Below are 19694 nucleotides of genomic sequence, written 5' to 3' on the forward strand. Positions count from 1 at the left end.
TTAGACCAGCTGCTCTTGCATTGTTTTTCACATTAGTCATGATTTGCAGAGCTTTGGCAAATGTACACTGGCCCATTGTTGGCAGCAAGAGGCACTGTGGAGGGGAAGGCAGTTTCTCCTGTGTCATTCCCACCAGAAGGTGACCAGGGCATATCCGCTTGCTCTGGACGTGTCTGTTGGGTGTGTAACTCATGGATGGGTGTGTTATTTTCATGTCTGCACCCAGAGGCTTTGCCAAGCACTCAGCCTCTTACCTACTCCCGGTCCTCCTGGAGATCAGGCACTGCACTAAGGCAGGAATAGGGTTATCTGGGACCCATACGGAGAAGAAAGAGATAAACTGCTTTCCTAGCCAAAATACCACCACAGACATTTTTTTTTTTTTTTAAAGGATTTTCTTATTTATTTATTTATTTATTTATTTTTGGCTGTGTTGGGTCTTCGGTTCGTGCGAGGGCTTTCTCCAGTTGCGGCAAGCGGGGGCCACTCTTCATCGCGGTGCGGGGACCGCTCTTCATCGCGGTGCGCGGGCCTTTCTCTATCGCGGCCCCTCCCGTCGCGGGGCACAGGCTCCAGACGCGCAGGCTCAGCAATTGTGGCTCACGGGCCCAGCCGCTCCGCGGCATGTGGGATCTTCCCAGACCAGGGCTCGAACCCGTGTCCCCTGCATTAGCAGGCAGATTCTCAACCACTGCGCCACCAGGGAAGCCCCATTTTTTAAAATTAATTTTTATTGGAGTACAGTTGACTTACAATGTTGTGTTAGTTTCTGCTGTACAGCAAAGTGAAATCAATTATACATATACATATATCCACTCTTTTTTAGATTCTTTTCCCATATAGGTCATTACAGAGTATTGAGTAGAGTTCCCTGTGCTATATAGTAGGTCCTTATTAGTTATCTATTTTATATGTAGTAGTATGTATATGTCAATCTCAATCTCTCAATTTATCCGCCTCCCCAATCCCCCTTGGTCCAACACAAACTTTTACAAGCAAACAGCACAAATGTTTCTATTACCACGTTCTTGGATTGGAAGAATCAATACTGTGAAAATGACTATACTACCCAAAGCAATCTACAGATTCAATGCAATCCCTATCAAACTACCACTGGCATTTTTTACAGAACTAGAACAAAAAGTCTTAAAATTTGTATGGAGACACAAAAGACCCCGAGTAGCCAAAGCAATCTTGAGGGAAAAAAATGGAGCTGGAGGAATCAGACTCCCTGACTTCAGACTATACTACAAAGCTACAGTAATCAAGACAATATGGTACTGGCACAAAAACAGAAACATAGATCAATGCAACAGGATAGAAAGCCCAGAGATAAACCCACACACCTATGGTCAACTAATCTATGACAAAGGAGGCAAGGATATACAATGGAGAAAAGAGAGTCTCTTCAATAAGCGGTGGTGGAAAAACTGGACAGCTACATGTAAAAGAATGAAATTAGAACACTCCTTAACAACACCATACACAAAAATAAACTCAAAATGGATTAAAGACCTAAATGTAAGACCGGACACTATAAAACTCCTAGAGGAAAACATAGGAAGAACACTCTTTGACATAAATCACAGCAAGATCTTTTTTGACTCACCTCTTAGAGTAATGGAAATAAAAACAAAAATAAACAAATGGGACCTAATTAAACTTTAAATCTTTTTCACAGCAGAGAAAACTATAAATAAGACAAAAAGACAACCCCCAGAATGGGAGAAAATATTTGCAAATGAATCAGCAGACAAAGGATTAATCTCCAAAATATATAAACAGCTCATGCAGCTCAATATTAAAAAAATGAAAAACCCAATTAAAAAATAAGCAGAAGACCTAAATAGACATTTCTGCAAAGAAGACATACAGATGGCCAAGAGGCACATGAAAAGATGCTCAACATCACTAATTATTAGAGAAATGCAAATCAAAACTACAATGAGGTATCACCTAACATGGGTCAGAATGGCCATCATCAAAAAATCTACAAACAGTAAATGCCGGACAGGGTGTAGAGAAAAGTGAACCCTCTTGCACTGTTGGTGAGGATGTAAATTGATACAACCACTATGGAGAACAGTATGGAGGTTCCTTAAAAAACTAAAAATAGAATTACCATATGACCGAGCAATCCCATTACTGGGCATATACCCAGAGAAAACCATAATTTGAAAAGACACATGCACCCAATGTTCATTGCAGCACTATTTACAATAGCCAGGTCATGGAAACAACCTAAATGCCCATCAACAGATGAATGGATAAAGAAGATGTGGTACATATATATAATGGTATATATAATATTCCATTGTATATATGTGGAACATATATACAATGGAATATTAGGAATGAAAAGGATTCCTTAAAAAGGAATGAAAGCCATAAAAAGGAATGAAATCGGGTCATTTGTAGAGACGTGGATGGACCTAAAGACTGTCATACAGAGTGAAGTAAGTCAGAACGAGAAAAACAAATATCGTATATTAATGCATAAATGTGGAATCTAGAAAAATGGTACAGATGAACCGGTTTGCAAGGCAGAAATAGAGACACAGATATAGAGAACAAACGTATGAACATCAAAGGGGGAAAGCGGTGGGGGGGGGGGGGTGATGGTGGTGGGATGTATTGGGAGATTGGGATTGACATATATACACTAATATGTATAAAATAGATAACTAATAAGAACCTGCTGTATAAAAAATGAATAAATAAAAAAAAAGAAAAGTTATGCAAGTGAAAAAAAAAAAAGAAGAAGAAATAAAATAATCATACCTTGAAATTGATATGAAGATGCTCTCATCAGGCAGGTGACCTCTTTGGAGGGCTCCAGAAGACCCCTGGTGCTTGGCATTATGATGTAGATACTTCCTTCCTCACTTTGTGATGAATCTTGATCAAGTGTGTGTGTGTGTGTGTGTGTGTGTGTGTGTGTGTGTGTGTAAGAGAGAGAGAGAGATTGTGACAGTTAAGGGACAATTTGGCTGGGCCATGCTGCCCAGATATGTTGTCAAACATATGTGCTTCTGTGAGAATGTTTTTGGATGTGATTAAAATTTAAATTGGTGGGCTCAAGTAAAGCAGATTGCTCTCCCTAGTGTGGTGAGCCTTACCCAATAAGTTGAAGGCCTGAACAGAACAAGACTGATTTTCCCCTGGGCAAGAATTCTGTCAATCAATGGCCTTTGGACTTGAACTGCTCTTCCTGGTTCTCCAGCCTGCTGGCCCACCCTGCAGATTTTGGATTTGCCAGCCTCCATAATTGCATGAGCCAATTCCTTAAAAGAAATCTCTTGCTGTTGGTTCTGCTTCCCTGGAGAACCCTGACTAATTCTGGTGAGACAATAAGGGTATCAGTGTTCTCTGCTGCCTTGTATCAGCTGAGGGACTTCACTTGACAACCCTGCTCATAGCACTTTTTTCACAAAGATTCTTCATTTTAGAAATACTGTAGTCTTTTTGTCTTGTGCCTGCTTTTCAGTATTTCCTTACTTGGGATAAATTAAAAGCATAAAACAGGGAATAATATGGTCATTATTAGATTGTACTATGTTCAAGGGAATCTTAATTCAAACTAAGACCAAAGACACACACCCACTCCTCTTCTGATGACAAAATAAAAGACAATATAAGCCAGTTTCCATCAACGTAGTTCTATTATAAGGACCTACAAGGCAAGGATCATTTTAATAATTATGATAGTAATAACAATAGCTGCCACTTAGGAGCCCTTACCAATTATTTGGCATATACAGGACTTTACATATATTATTTCCTTAAACAAGATAATAGATTTGGACAGCCTCCCCAAATGTACCAGGGAATCACTGCAGGCTTCCAAGTTGTAGTGTTTAGTATCTCCCTAGAAATGATACATTTTGAAAGGGCTATCTCCAGATGATTTTCTACTAGATTCTTTCCAGTTCAGTTTTATCTATCTTCAACTCTTCATGTGGTAGAGTAAATATGTACGGTGGAGGTTTTGTTTATCTAGATCCAATGACAGAAAAGCCAGCATCATCAGAGAATATGTTTATTCTGGGTAATCAAGTATTCTGGTTATATAGATTTCACATAACCATATGCAGCTGAACAGTTGTCAGATAAATCTAATTCAATAAGATATATTTAATGCTCTGCCTCTGGAATGTAATTGCATTTTGATGGGTCATAAACCTCTTTAGGATATCTCACTGCCTTTGGGTCATCTTCACAGTCATCAATTCTCACTGTATTGTACCACTACTTTTTTTTTTTTGCAGGGGTATAAACTTTATTCCTAATATTTTATGTCATAAGCTGGGCAATAGTAACATGGGAGTTTAATATATAACTTACATCCTTCATGTCTAAACTGTTTTAAACAAAAAACAAGAACAAAGATTCATGCAGTCTCTGCTTCCAGAGAGACCTGGTTTTGAATCCTGGCTCTGTTACTTACAAGCTGTGTAATGCTGAGTAAATCACTGAACTCCCCTAAATGTTAGCTTGCTTTTCTGTAATTGAGGTTAAAAATAGAAGCTACCACATAGGAATGCTATAGAATATTGAAATAACAGGATACATTTAAAGCTCTTAGCATACTGCCCTGTTCTAGAATAAGTGGCAAAGAAGAATAACCTCTGTTTAAACATGCTTTAAATAGTCTCCTTGATATTTTTTATGCTCTTTATTTTTTTTTGACAACTTTATTGCAGTATAATTGCTTTATAATGTTGTGTTAGCTTCTGCTGTATAACAAAGTGAATCAGCTATACGTACACATACATCCCCATATCTCCTCCCTTTTGTGTCTTCCTCCCACCCTCCCTATCCCATCCCTCTAGGTGGTCACAAAGCACCAAGCTGATCTCCTTGTGCTATGCGGCTGCTTCCCACTAGCTATCTATTTTACATTTGGTAGAGTATATATGTCAATGCCACTCTCTCACTTCATCCCAGCTTACCCTTCCCCCTCCCCACGTCCTCAAGTCCATTCTCTACGTCTACATCTTTATTCCTGTCCTGTCCCTAGGTTCTTCAGAACCATTTTTTTTTAGATTCCATATATATGTGCTAGCATATGGTATTTGTTTTTCTCTTTCTGACTTACTTCACTCTGTATGACAGACTCTAGGTCTATCCACCTCACTACAAATAACTCAATTTCGTTTCTTTTTGTGGCTGGATAATATTCCATTGTATATATGTGCCACATCTTCTTTATCCATTCATCTGTCGATGGACATTTAGGTGGCTTCCATGTCCTGGCTACTGTAAATAGACCTGCAATGAACATTGTCATACATGACTCTTTTTGAATTATGGTTTTCTCAAGGTATATGCCCAGTAGTGGGATTGCTGTGTCATATAGTAGTTCTATTTTTAGTTATTTAAGGGACCTCCATACTGTTCTCCATAGTGGCTGTATCAATTTACATTCCCACCAACAGTGCAAGAGGGTTCCCTTTTCTCCATACCCTCTCTAGCATTTATTGTTTGTAGATTTTTTGATGATGGCCATTCTGACTGGTGTGAGGTGATACCTCATTGTAGTTTTGATTTGCATTTCTCTAATGTGTATCACTACTTTCTAATCAATAGGATGCTAAATAAATGAGCCTTTATTGCCTTACTTGCCACAGGGGAAAAGGGGCTGTGTTTGTCTATAAAAATATCATTTGAGGTCTATTTAAAAGTGTTATAAGGTAATGGGAAAAAGGAGCTGTGAAATATACTTTCTCCTTACTCACTGCCCACCAGCACCTGTCGGGCTTTCTGGATGTTTTTGTCCTGGATTTGCTGCCCGGATAGGCGACAGCGGCATACATTGTCTTCTGAACTCACTTAACTTCTGTAACAGGTATTCATCCTTTCCCTGATGGTGCCGTTGCCCTTATTTCAAGGGGTAGGATTTTCACCCAGGAAATGCTCTGTGCATGATGCCTGCAGTGACACCAATCACTGGTGTCCACAAAGTGCTGCCCAAGGCCTGCCAAACCCAGACAGTGGAGGAAGGGTTTTGCAGGCAGACTTCCCTAGGTTTGAGGACAAATGAAGTCACTTGCTAGCTGTGTGACCCTGAGAGGATAATTCGACCTCTCTGAACCTCCTTTTTCTTATCTGTAAAATTGGGGTGATAATTCCTGTGCCATGGTGGAGGGGAAGGACCGTGAAGATTCAATGAGGTAATTAATATAAAATGCTTAGTACATGGTCTGGAATGATAATTCATGAACGGCAGTGAGTCTAATTGCTTGTAAACCCGCCATCAGCTCAGATTTCCCTGACCATTGGAGACACAGAATCTCAAATCACGCTGTGAAAGGCTAAAGACATCCCCAAGATGTTTGCAAATTCCTGAGGCTTAATCTCAAGTGGACAGTCTGCCCCTTTCCCCCTACACCCCCTTTGCTTCCAGGTCACCAGCTCCTCTGTCTACAAGCACTACTTCTGTTCAGACGCTAACAAAGGAGAACAGTTCTTCTGTTTCAATACTAATATTGTAGTACTTTGACCTCCAAATTTACCTTCCAGTTCAGGAATCTTCATTCACTTTTTCTGAAAGGCCAGATTCAGAATGTGAAATCAGAGGAACAGCACATGGGGTTACGGTGGAACCGTCTCTCCTCCGGCAGCTTTCCAATGAGAATGTGCCCATCACTGTCTCTAAAGAAATAAATGTCTTGATTGTTTGAACAAAAAAAATCACCACTCACCCATTACTGACCCAGATCCTTTGCTCAAAACATGATCAAGAAGGTAGGGAAAGTCAGGGTGTGTGTGTGTGTAACAAATTTTTTCGTTTTAAAGTTTTCTAATAGAACATGTCAAAATAAACAAAAGTAGAGAGAATAATGTAATAAACTCCCATGTACCATCATTGCCCAGTTCCTTTGGCAATTATCAGCTCATGCCTAGTTTTGTTTCACTTCTGCTGCCCTCTACCATACTACCCTCCCCGACAGCCAGAATGGATTCTTTTGAAGCAAATACAAGATAGCTGGGCTTCCCTGGTGGCGCAGTGGTTGAGAGTCTGCCTGCTGATGCGGGGGACGCGGGTTCGAGCCCTGGTCTGGGAGGATCCCACATGCCGCGGAGCGACTGGGCCCGTGAGCCACAATTGCTGAGCCTGCGCGTCTGGAGCCTGTGCTCCGCAACAAGAGGGGCCGCGATAGTGAGAGGCCCGCGCACTGCGATGAAGAGTGGCCCCCGCCTGCCGCAACTAGAGAAAGCCCTCGCACAGAAACGAAGACCCAACACAGCCATAAATAAATTAAAAAAAAAAAGAGTCAATCTAGAATATTAAAAAAAAAAAAGATAGCAAACCACTTCACCCATAACTATTTTTATGTGTATTGCTAAATGAGAACCTTTTAAGAACTGAAACCACATAACCATTTTCACACCTAAAAGTGGACAACAAAAGAATTTCCCTATTTATATGTATTTTTTTAAAAAAAGAATTGGTTTGGGGAACTTCCTGGCAGTCCAGTGGTTAGGACTCTGTGCTTTCACTGCCGAGGCCCTGGGTTTGATCCCTGGTTGGTGAACTAAAATCTCACAAGCCTTGGGGTGTGGCCAAAAAAAAAAAGAAAGAATTGGTTTGTTTCAATCAGGTCCAAATAAGGTCCACACCTTCTCTTAAATTTCTTTTAATCTATAATCTTTTAATCATTTTTTCCTTTTCAATTTATATATGGAAGAAACAGAGTCATCTGTCCTGCAGTTTCTCACATTTTGTATTTTGCAGCCCTGAGTGTCATTTCGTCTGTAACTTGTTCCTCTGACCAACATTTCCTATAGACTAATTCTTTAGACCTACAGTCTAGAATGGAAGGTTTGATCTGATTTAAGTATAATTTTCCATCAAGAATTCTTCATAAGTGGTATTGCATACTTCTTTCAGGAGGCAAACTGGGTGACCAGTTGTCTGTTTGTTGTGGTTTATCATCTTTGATTAGATCCGATTTTTCAGTAGGGATTGCAAAATGGTAATATTCTAATTCTATAATTCCTTCATTTATTCACTGGAAGACTTCTAGAAAGAGAAACTTTTCCTTAAAACTATTTGGTTACCCTGAGATACAGTTTGTATGGCAAGGGCAGGTTAAATCCTTGATTCTTAAATGTGTTCAGAATAATGAATTGGTTCTCAGGCATCCTCCAAAGGTGATCAATGAGTTTTTGTTGTCAAGTATAATTACAACTTCATGAATTTTAACATATTTGATGTGTTTCAGTTCATTGCCATCATTATTCTTGTTGGTTTTCAAATATTTCCACCTTTTGCCTCTGAGAGCCTCTTTCTGTTTGCTTCTGAATCCTTTGACACAACCCCAGTATTTTTTGATAACTTCCTTGCTGTCCGTTATGACAAATGTTCTAGGTACATTTTGTCATTTCCTGCTCCAGACCTAGAATCAGCAATTTCTCCAAGGAGGCTTAGTTCCTTCTGTGAAAAACAATATTTAAAGATCACAAGCTGGCTTTAGCCAAGCTGCTCACTGCTTATGAGTTGGTCATTGTTTCTAGGCTGTTTCAGTGGACAGAATGATAAAAAATATTTAAGAGAAAATACATCATGAGTTCCTGCTAATATTTTGAATTTGAACTTAGTACTGCAGGACTTTAACTTCTTTGATTTTGTATTTGTATATTTCCACTCTTCTGCCTAAAATCTTGGTTCCAAACAATATTAACATAATTACTTTTGACTTTACTATCTACGTTTCAGAATGATGATATTAATATAATTGCTAGCAGAATGATTTCTGAAAACAGTTCAAGATTTTTAAAGTGATTTTTGTCCTTAGGTTCTAACCCACTAGGGTTCACAGAGATATTACTGTTTGGTTTTTTTTTCCTTTTTTAAAATTTTATTTTATTTTAATTTATTTTTTGTTGTGTTGGGCTGCGTGCGGGCTTTCTCCAGTTGCAGCAAGCTTGGGCCACTCCTTGATGCGGTGCGCGGGCTTCTCATTGTGGTGTCCTCTCCTATTGTAGAGCACGGACTCCAGGAGCACGGGCTTCAGTAGTGGTGTCTTGCAGGCTTCAGTAGTTGTGTCACGTGGGCTCAGCTGTTGTGACTTGCAGGCTCTAGAGCCCAGGCTTAGTAGTTGTGGCACATGGGCCTAGCCGCTCTGTAGCATGGGAGATCCTCCCGGACCAGGGCTTGAACCCATGTCCCCTGCATTGGCAGGCGGACTCCTAACCACTGTGCCACCAGGAAGCCTGATATTACTGTTTTTAAATTACTTGGATTAGTTCCTCTCAGGTTATGCTTCCGACTCCATATGCAGCGAAGTTCATTTGTTTAATTTGCTTTCTATTTTCAGGAATAGCTCCTTTTCAATTTGATTTAATGTTGTTTTGTAGTTATGTAAAGAATTTACATGGTTCCAATGTCAAATCTATACAGTCAGTTATATTCAGAGAAGTTCTAGCGTCTGTTCTTATTCTCTCCACTTTGATCCCTTGCTTCCCCTAAGGTAACTATTAAACAAATATAGTTTATCCTTCTATTTTCTGAAGTATAAGCAAATGCACACTTACATGTGTTTATGTATGTACATAATTTTATATACATACAAATATATAAATTTGTATCTTCCCCTTCTTCATTATTAGATAAATGGTAGCATACTATATATACTTTTTTCAATCTTGCTTTTTTCGCTTAATAGTTATCCTAGAGATTGCTCCATAATGGTATATAGAAATCATCCTTGTTCCTTTTAACTGCAAACTGTTCATTGAGTGGGTGCACCATATTTTATTCAACCAGAACCTTATTGTGGATATTTTGGTTACTTCTAGTTTTTTTTGGTTTTTGGTAATAACCAGTGCTGAAATAAATGACCTTGTACATACATGTTTGGATAATTTTTCCAGTGCATCTATGGGATATATTCCTAGAAGTGAGATTTCTAAGACAAAGGGTAAATGTAATTTTGCTAATATTGCCAAGTTCCCATCCACAGCGTTGTAATACCATTTCGCATTCCCGCTGCTCCCACTAGCAATGTATGAGAGTAGTTCTTTCTCCATAGCCTCTCCAACAGGACTTGTATTTTAGATTTTTATTAATCTGATAGTTAAGAAATAGTCTTTAACTTACAATTTTTTTTTAATTTTTAGTGAGGTACAGTGTTTTTCTCATGTGTTTTAGGGCTATTCGCATTTCTTTCCTGTAAACTAGTGTTCCTATTGCTTGTCCATTTGTCTACTCTTTTGGGTCTTTTTTGTTTCTATTTTAAGAAGCTCTTATACATTAAATATTTCAAGTCTTTCTCTGTTATATGTTGCATGTGTTTTTTTCCTAGTTTATCATATCTTGATACTTTGTTCTTAGTGTTCATTTCCATGCAAAATTTTAAAAATTAATATTATTAAGTTTATTAGTCTTTTCATTGTTGCTTCTGGATTTTGAGTTAGGAAGGTTTTTCCATTTCCTGATTGTAGGGGAATTCAGCCATGTTTTCTTCTGGTACTTGTATGTTTCCTTTAAAAAATTCAATCTGTGGTCTACTTGAAATTTGTCCTGGTGTGAGCATCCTGGTGTGTGAGCATTCAATCTTTCTCATATTCATTCAGGGTTTTGATCAGAACTGGGTAGCAGCAGCCAGACAAGACTCAGCTGGTTAGAAGCTGGTTAGAGCCTGGAAGTCAGTTATTCTAAGTTGTTGATTGGAGGCAGCTATAGATCATTTGTTCAACTTATGAACTTCTGTGTTCAAAGTCAGCACTCATGAACTCCTAGTTAAGAGGCAGAACTTACCAACTTCTGTGATTAAGAGAGCAAAATTCCTCAAATTGTCTACAACAAATGGGTGATGTTAAGAGTAACTTGCATGGTGCCTCTTCAGACTTGAGCACAAGTAGACTTGGAAAAAGCCTCCAAGGACCTAACCAGTACAAGAGGAAAAGAGAAGTTACCACCTTCCTCATCCTCAGGAGAGCCTTAGTGAGCCCAGGAGGCTTCTGAAATGGAGAGCATGGCATTTGGACAGAGCAGTCTGGATGAATTCATATAAATATGTCCAGGAGGGACTATAGAAGTAGATGAATTAATAGGGCTTGTTTAATATTGCCTACTTGAACATTAGTGAGTTTACCCAAAGCAGCAGTTTTAGTTTTGACATAAATTCTCCAGAACTTTTTTTAAGAGTATGTAAAACAAAGTTGGTTGTATACTAAGGCCTCTTCTGATTGGTGGAGTCACTCAAGGCCAAGTGATGAGAGAAAGGGTGGGGTCACAGTGTCCAGGGTAGAAGCTGTGACTAGGACATCTCTATAAATCAGGAGCAATGTTCACAGTGACAAAGATCTTGAGTCAGTACATCTGAGTTCAAATCCTAGCTCTGTAACCTACCAGCTATGTGTCCTTTAGCACGGTATTTGACTTCTCTGAACCTCATTTTCCTTAACTGTAAGTGGGGATGGAGTTCGTGACCTAACTTTCAGACTTGTGTACATTAGAGATAACATAAGCCAAGCACTTTGCCCAGTGCCTGGCACAGAATAGACACTTGCTAAATAGACATCATCAAAGTAACTGTTTAGAAGTAATTCAGAAAGAGAAAGACAAATACCATATGATATCACTTATATGTGGAATTTAAGATATGACACAAATGAACTTATCTATGAAACAGAAACAGGCTCACAGACATAGAGAACAGACTTGTGATTGCCAAGGGGGATGTGGGGTGGGGGAGGGATGGACTGGGAGTTTGGAGGAAAAAAAGAGAAGGCATAAATAAACAAATAAATGGAAGAAAAATAAAGTAACTGCTTACTGATCAGACTAAACAGTTAAGCAGGAACTGGGGACCATCCCTGAATTCAATAGATGGACACTTTAAGTGGCAAAACAACTTCTGGAGCAATCAGATGGGCTACATTTGAAAACTGTGCAAGGTTCCTGCTGGGGAGAGTTGCAGGCTCCACAGAATATGAAGATAGGGTTATAAAGAATATGCTGCAGGGTTATAAAGTCAGGGCAACTCTCTAGTCAGCTACCAATAGAAATCAGAGTTCCCACCGCAACTCCAGAAGTCATTTGGTGAGAAACGTGTCCAAATTGTGTTCACTGTGGTGTCTAATGACTCATTTCAAGCTTTCTCACTGATGTTTGCTGCATTTTAACTTTTTAAATAGAAACTTATATGAGGATTTGAACTTAACTTTCTGTGGCTTCCTTTGTATTTGGTTTGCTATGTTAACGACACCAATTTTAGTTTCCTAGCAGGCTTTGTAATACAACAAGATAGCGTGATCAAGCCTCCTAGGCTTGCGACAGATGTGGCTAATTGCTGTTGGTTTCTGGTCTGGGCTTGGGAGGCAGATGGCAAAAACACTCTCAAGGCAGGTGGAGTAGAGTTGAAAGGCTGTTTAGAAAAGTAATTAATGGAAGATGTTGGGATTTCCTCTTTCAACCGTAGATATATTCTTAAATATCTTGGTACCATTTTTAGACAGAGTTCAGAGCTCCCTACAAACACCCCTAATGCATCTTAGTTTTTCACCCCCTTGGGCCACTGCAGTTATGAGCACAAACAGACTAGGGGCTGAGGTATGGAGGGTCTAATCTAAGATTTCCAAATCCATGTTGGTGTTAAATATAGAAGTCAAAGAATAGCACTGGAATTGGGATTCAGATCCTAATTTGCCAGTACCCAAAATCTGTTGTCTTAAACACTCTGACTCAGAGAATAGTAGACTTGTTTATTAGGGAGCTAAATAAATCCGGGGAGAAATAAGTTCTCATTGCCTGTGTCAGTCTCATGAAATGTGTCATTGACACTGAGAACCCCTGGGACTGGCTCCCTGGTAATTTTCCCTTCATTCTTTCCCTCATGATCAATAAAAAAAAGGACCAAAGAGTCCTGTATTCTAAAGACAGAAGAAAATTAATTTTCAAAGTCCAAGGTTCTTGTTAAATTCCAGAAGGAAGTTCAGCACGTTGGCATTGCTGCACTGGGAGCCACATGATACCCCAGTAATGGAGAGAATGTTCAGTCACTGAGGGGAGGGTACATGTAGAAAGCTCACTGAGTGAGGGGTAATTGAGTTACTGCTGGGGGCAAGGTGCACCTGGCGTCACGTCTAATTCTTTGAACAATATTGGCTGCTAGGCCTGGCTGGTCTGAGCTGAGCTCCAGTAAAGCTAACCACTTCCTCATTAGCTCTGAGAGAGGGTGACCTTCCTCCAGACCAGCTGAGAGAGAGACTGGATCCAAGTCAGCCAGGGGATGCTCTTGCTCCATGACAAGGGAGGTCAGGGGGACGTCTAAGAGGACACAGCTGGGGAAGAGATCTGGGTAGAAAGCACTCTATGGGATAAAGTGGTTGATGTTATCAGTGAATGGAAATGACACCCGGGCAGGTTTCACAGCTGGGGCAGGATTCCCAGTGAAGTAACTCTCAGAAAAGGTGGAGTGGAAGGACAGCTGGTGAGAATGTTGCTGGGGTGGAAGTGTTGATGTTTTGGCTGTGGCTCTGTGAGCTGATGCATCTGCCTAGCGGACTGAGCTGCCCATCTGATTGTCGTGCCTGGTAGGTAAGTAGAGCTGTGTAGGAGACGCATTCTACAGGAGCTCAGCCCAGGGCAGCTATGAAGTGCTTTGATTTTTTTTTTTTTTTTTAATTCACACCTGGATTCAAGCCTTGGAGAGTCCATTTTTATCTTCTTTGTTCCTCAGTTTCCTTATTTGTAAAGTAATAAATATAATGACCTCACAGTTTTGTTGTGAGGATTCAATGAGATACCATGCTGAGACCAATTAGGAAAGTGCCCGGCAAAGGCAGGCATTAGATCTGTGGATCTCAACCTGAGCTGTGCCTTTGGTACCAAGGAGAACCTAGAGGTGGTTGCTGTCAGGTCATCAGACACCAATCCTATCAGAATCCTATGATTCCATGCAGCCAGGGCTAAGAAACTCAGTCCTGAAAATTTATTATTTGTCTTCAGAAAACTCTTTCAGGGGTTAGAAAAGAGTGGTGGGTTTTGGTTAACTTTTAGTCAAATCCTGTGTTGTTAACTGTTATTAGTTTTCTTTTGTATTTGTAACTTAGAGACAGTACAGCCACCTCTGTCTTGTAAGTCTGTTTGGATGTAGTCCTGGTTCTAGCCAACCCCCTTTGTTTCTCATGTTTAGGGAGCAGATTTGGGAGGATATGGGAGTAAAAATAGTCCCTCTGGAGCCCTGCCTCTGTGACACACTGGTCAAGCACATCAGGTTTAAATTAGGGGCATGGGGGTGAGAGGGATTCTAAGCAATTTAATTAAAGGTGCTCTGCAGGGCCTCCCCCATGCTTTGTGAGGGAGACCTGGTGCTTCCTGATCGTTCATTGGTGACCCCCGAGAATCTCTCCCCAGTGGCTCCCCTCCTCCCCTCCTCCTTCCTCTGCACTGTGAGAAGCTCCTGAGCACTGGCAGAGGCAGGGGAACCAAGTGGATCGCAGATGTGAGATTTCAGTTCCTGGATTTTCTCATGTAGCAACTGGAAAATTTCAGGCTTAAGATAACAGAGGTTTTCCAGAAATTCTCCTGGGTTGTTACTGACACTAGGCTTAATATTACCCTGAGGGGAAAGACCAAAGGGAGAAAAAAATGTCTCCTTTTTCTTCCGAGTTGCTAGGTGTGGTCATGTAGAAAGAAAATTGTCTTCCCTTTTGGGTGGGCAGTGAGTTTAAAGGGTTTCTCTAGTGTTGAACTGCCTGACCTGAAACATTAGGAGAGAGACCAAAGGGCCTGTGGTCACACTGTCTTCTCCTTCCTTCTTTGCTCAGGGCAAAGATAATCTTCAAGTACTGAAATATTCTTATTCACATTTTTAAAAGTAAAACATAAAAGAGGACATCAAATAATAAGTAAAATAAGTAAAACAAGTATATTTAAGTGAAAATAAAATGATTAAAACCCCTCAAAACATCTATAATAATAGAACACAATGAATTTGTTCTGAAATGCCTGGTCTGAGGTAACTGCAAATGTTTAGCCTGTGTCTTGTATTTCATATCAGGGTGGGTTTGGCTGCAGGACTTACCTCTTCCTTGTTTTGTTAACAGCTTTATTGAGATAAAATTAATGTACATAAAATGCACCCATTTAAAGTATAGAATTCAATAGTTTTTAGTATATTTACAGAATTGTGCAACCATCATCACAATGAATTTTAGAACATTTTCATCAGCACAGAAAGAAACCCCATATCCTTTAACTATAACCCTCCACCCCATCCCCCTACTCCCTGACCTCAGGCAACCATTAATCTACTTTCTAGCTCTATGAACTTGCCTGTTCCAGACATTTCACATGAATAGAATCATACAGTACTTGGCCTTTTTTTGTCTGGCTACTTTTACATCATCCATGTTGTAGCATATGCCAGTGTTTCATTCCTTTTTATGGCTGAAAAATATCCTATTATGTGGATATACCACATTTTGTTTATCCATTTGTCAGATGAATGGACATTTGGTTGTTTTTACTTTTGGTTATTATGAATAATGCTGCCAGGAACATTCATGTACAAGTTTTTGTTTGAACATATGTTTTCATTTTTCTTAGATGCATACCTAAGAATGAAATTGCTAGGTCCAATGGTTTAAGTTTTTGAGGAAACTTCCAGATTTTTTTCCCAAAGTGTCTGTATCATTTTACATTCCCACCAGAAGTGTATGAGGATTCTGATTTCTCTACATCCTCTCCAATACTTGTTATTATGTGTGTCCTTTTTACTATAGCTATCTTAATGGGTATAAAGTAGTATCTTATTGTGGTTTTGATTTACATTTTGCTTATGCCTAATCATGTTGACCATCTTTTCATATATTTGTTAGCTATTTGTATACCTTCTTTAATAATGTCTATTCTTACCCTTTGTCTATTTTTTATTAGATTTTTATGTATTTATTTTTGAATTGTAAGAGTTTTTTTATGTCTTCTAGCTACAATTCCCTTCTCAGATATGTGATTTGCAATATTTTCTCCCATCCTGTGGGTTGTCTTTTCACTTTTTCAATAGTATTCTTTGAAGCACAAATTCTTAATTTTGATGAAGTCCAATTTGTTTATTCTATTGTTTGTGCATTTGCTGTTATATCTAAGAAACCATTGCCAAATCCAAGGACATACAGATTTACCATTGTTTTCTTCTAAGGGTTTTACAGAGTTCTTACACTTAAGTCTTTAATCCATTCTGAGTTAATTTTTCTGGATGGTGTGAGGTAGGAGTTTGACTTCATTCCTTTGCATGTGGATATGCAGTTGTTTCAACACCATTTGTTGAAAAGACTATTTTTTTTCCCAAGAAATACTTCTTAAGGATAACATTTTCAGAGGCAATCCCAATGTTTTGTTGTCTAGTGAGAGACTCATAAGCAGAGAAGGGAAACCAATGTTTATTGAGGCCCCAATATCCAAGTCACAGAGTCCTAGACAAGGTTGGTGATTTCCAGGCATATCCATTGCCAGTCTCCTATTTGTACCCATGACAGGAATTACTAATCAATCACAGCACACATGCTACCAGGGCTAGCATGAAGCAGTGGTGTCCCAGGAGGATCAGTTTGGGAGGAATTAAAACCGTACGGTTAATTTTGGATATGTTGAGTTTCGTTGTGTGTTTGGGAAGTGTAGATGGTGCTCTGGCAAAAATTGGTTGGACTAAAAAGACTGAAGCCCGGACCAAGAGAGAGATCTGGGCTGGTGAGAGAGACTTGAGACTTTGGTGTACAGATGGGAACAGAGCCAACTTCCTAGAATGAGTGAAGAGGCCAGATAACTTGAGATTGACCCCAGGAGTCTGGTGAGGCTACAAATAGGACTACCAGGGACTGGCTCGAGAGGTAGAAGAAAAACCAGGACCAAGTACTGGCAAACAAACCAAGGGTAAAAGGCAATTCAGGGAGAGCTGTGGATAGTGTCAGATGTTGTAAGAGGTCTGGTAAGGTGCAGCACGGAGAGCGTCTCTGATTATCATGAGGGGGTGTTATCACCTTGGCGAGGGCAGTTTCAATTGGGTACAGGAGGTGGAAACAAGATGCAATGGTCTGGGCAGTGAACTGGATGTGAGGAATGACCCATGCTGGTGAAATCTGATAAGAGACACAGAGATAGGTCTCAGAAAACCAACAAGATTATTGTAATTTCTTGGAATTAAGAAAAAAACTGAGGTCAAATAAAACATTCAGTAGACTGTGAAAAAAAAATGTCTGAGGCAAGATGAGCATCTTTGTGTCTGCCAGATTCAGTCTGCATGTACAACATCAAGCCAACTGCAGTGTTGTATGAGACAGATCCTGCAGAAATGGATCCTAAATGATGGGGGGAAATTAATATCAAGCACAGGCCTTGCTAAAGAATATTTACTGGTGGATAAAGCACAGAATCCTTAAGCTGTGTTTCTCAGAGAAGGGTCCATGTGATTACCCACATAAGGAATCCAGAGGGCTTTAAAAATGTTGATCCCTGGGATGCACCCCAGACCTACTGAACCAGGATCTCATGATATAAGGCCCAGTTTTAATAAACTCTCCAGATTTAGAAAGCTCTAGACGGCATTTGTCCAATGTATGGCTGATGTGGATATTTACTAACCATTCCAGTCATAAGATTCTCTAGCAGTTTCCTGACATGGGTAGCTAGCGCCAGATTAAGGACCTTGCCTAATTGCCTGGAGCAACCATCTATAGATGGAGTAAAAATATTCCTGAAATAAACAACTGCAAACCGGATCTACTTCTGCCAAAATAGATAGCAGGGGGAAAAACCTCTTTATTAGCCTCAAACTGTATTTTTTGAATATTTTTAGGTTGAACACAGGTGACTCTTAGCTAAGATTTTGCAACTGCATTATGTATGGTTCGGTGTTTCTTAGCATTAGTGATTTATTTTCTTATCTAAGTCTTAAATCATTTAATAATTCCTTAAAGTGTCCTGGTTTGGAAAATTGCCCAAAACAACAACATCAAAAGAATCCCAAACTCAAACAAACCCACAGACAAGTATAAGAGCTGTAAAAGTAGGGGGTGTATTGCTTATATTTAAATGGGCACTGTCCTGGCCAGTGAAAGGAATTAGGGAAAATTCTGCTTCAGCCTCAAACATTCACTAGCAGAAAATTAGTTTCACCTCATCCCACTAAATAAATATGGAACAAAAGATGTAAAATATTGGTTTGAGGGGGTACAAAATCATTCACTTGTCTGGGTTCCCATCAGCCTTGGTTGAGCCTGCCTGCAATCCTATTTGGAATTATGGAATTAAACAACTGAAAGGAGTTCAATTCTAAAAAGTATTTACTGAGTGCTAATGGAAGACAAAGTTTCTGCCATCATTAAGTTAACCTTAAGAGACAGATATCGAGTAATTTAAAAATATTATTGTTACATATGTATGTATTATACAACTTCTGTCAGGTGAGGTTGTATGTTGATAGGCCCATGATAAAATGTTCTCAAGACACATGATATGTAATGCAAATAAAGTCCATGTTAAAGTGCAAGTGCATGAAAAATGGAAAAATTTAGCATTTGTAGACTTCATTTACCACGAGTTTTAAATAATAGGAATATTAAAAATGTAACATACTTTGAATTTTAAGAGTCATTCCAAATTTCATAAAGTTTTTATCTGGGAGGCTATCCAAACTTTACTCATTGCTGACTAGCACTGTCCAAAAATTAAATATTACTTACATATTTTCTAGGGCTAATGTTTGAGGAATGGTTAAAACATTATTATAGACAGAAGTGCTAATATGTTTTAATACCATGAAGCTGTTGGTCAGAAGTATTTGCCCAAATCTTTCCAATTGTTCACTTGTTTCCATCATATACATAATTTATGTCTACTTTGCTCTGATACAGGGAATTAGTAATCTTCATCAATTAGATTTTCCTTATTATTCCTATTATTACTGAGTCAGTATTAAACTACGGAACTAGAAATGCCTCATTTTTGCGTGAAAATGGGTTCCTAAAATGCAATGGTGTTCACTCTGAAACACAGGGCAAAACCTGCATGCTCTTAATCTTTGGATTTAATCTAGAATTATAAAATCCAGATAATTTTATAAGTTATAAATGTATAATTTAATACATAAATGATGAAACACACAGCTCTGAGAACCATGCTAACCTGTTATCATGGGGAGCACAGGAAAAGCCTTTATAATTCAGAGATGCAATCACCTGTTAATTTCTCTGATGGCTTTTTTAGAGTTTAATCAATCTGATTCTCTGACTTGGAAGCTACAGCCTAGAGGTAGCATAAAATATATAGGAAAGCCCAGTTCAGGAACTTGGCCATCTCCCTTCAGTCACGGCCTCACACAGAGGGATTTCTTCCTGTAGATTTTTTATTACTTGGAGTCAGAAGGAAAATAATCTGGCAAATTCAACACTTGTGGTGAATAGGTTGGGCTTTGACTCAGACAGACGAGGGCTGGAGTCCTGATTCTGTAATCACAGGCTGCGTGACTTGGGCAAGAGGTAAAACCCCTCTGTGCCTTTGTTTTCTGTTTATAAGATGGAATCCACTTCAGGCCATGTTGTAAAGACTAAACAAGAAAACATCTTTTTTAACATATGCTATGAACATAGCTGTATAATATTGCTAAGAAACAATGGTTAAAAGTGATACATATATATATACATTCTTTTACAGAAAACTTTATAGATTTAAATGTACTTTTTGC

General features: G+C 39.2%; 1 protein-coding gene across 4 annotated transcripts in view; it reads left to right on the plus strand.

Moving 5' to 3' along the window:
- CDH17 (cadherin 17) overlaps window positions 1–19694 on the plus strand; it is a 130023-nt gene that overhangs the window by 20796 nt on the left and 89533 nt on the right. For 2 of the 4 annotated variants that reach the window (XM_057532485.1, XM_057532488.1), the window contains exon 1: window positions 13312–13549. The exons of 1 other annotated variant lie outside the window; for it this stretch is intronic. The gene's annotated coding sequence lies outside the window, so the exon portion shown is untranslated. Of the gene's footprint in view, window positions 1–13311; window positions 13550–19694 lie in introns of those variants that run through there. One more of the 4 variants, XM_057532486.1, reaches the window with a different exon arrangement.

This window comes from Balaenoptera acutorostrata, chromosome 17, assembly GCF_949987535.1.
Source record: "Balaenoptera acutorostrata chromosome 17, mBalAcu1.1, whole genome shotgun sequence".
Lineage (NCBI taxonomy): Eukaryota > Metazoa > Chordata > Mammalia > Artiodactyla > Balaenopteridae > Balaenoptera > Balaenoptera acutorostrata.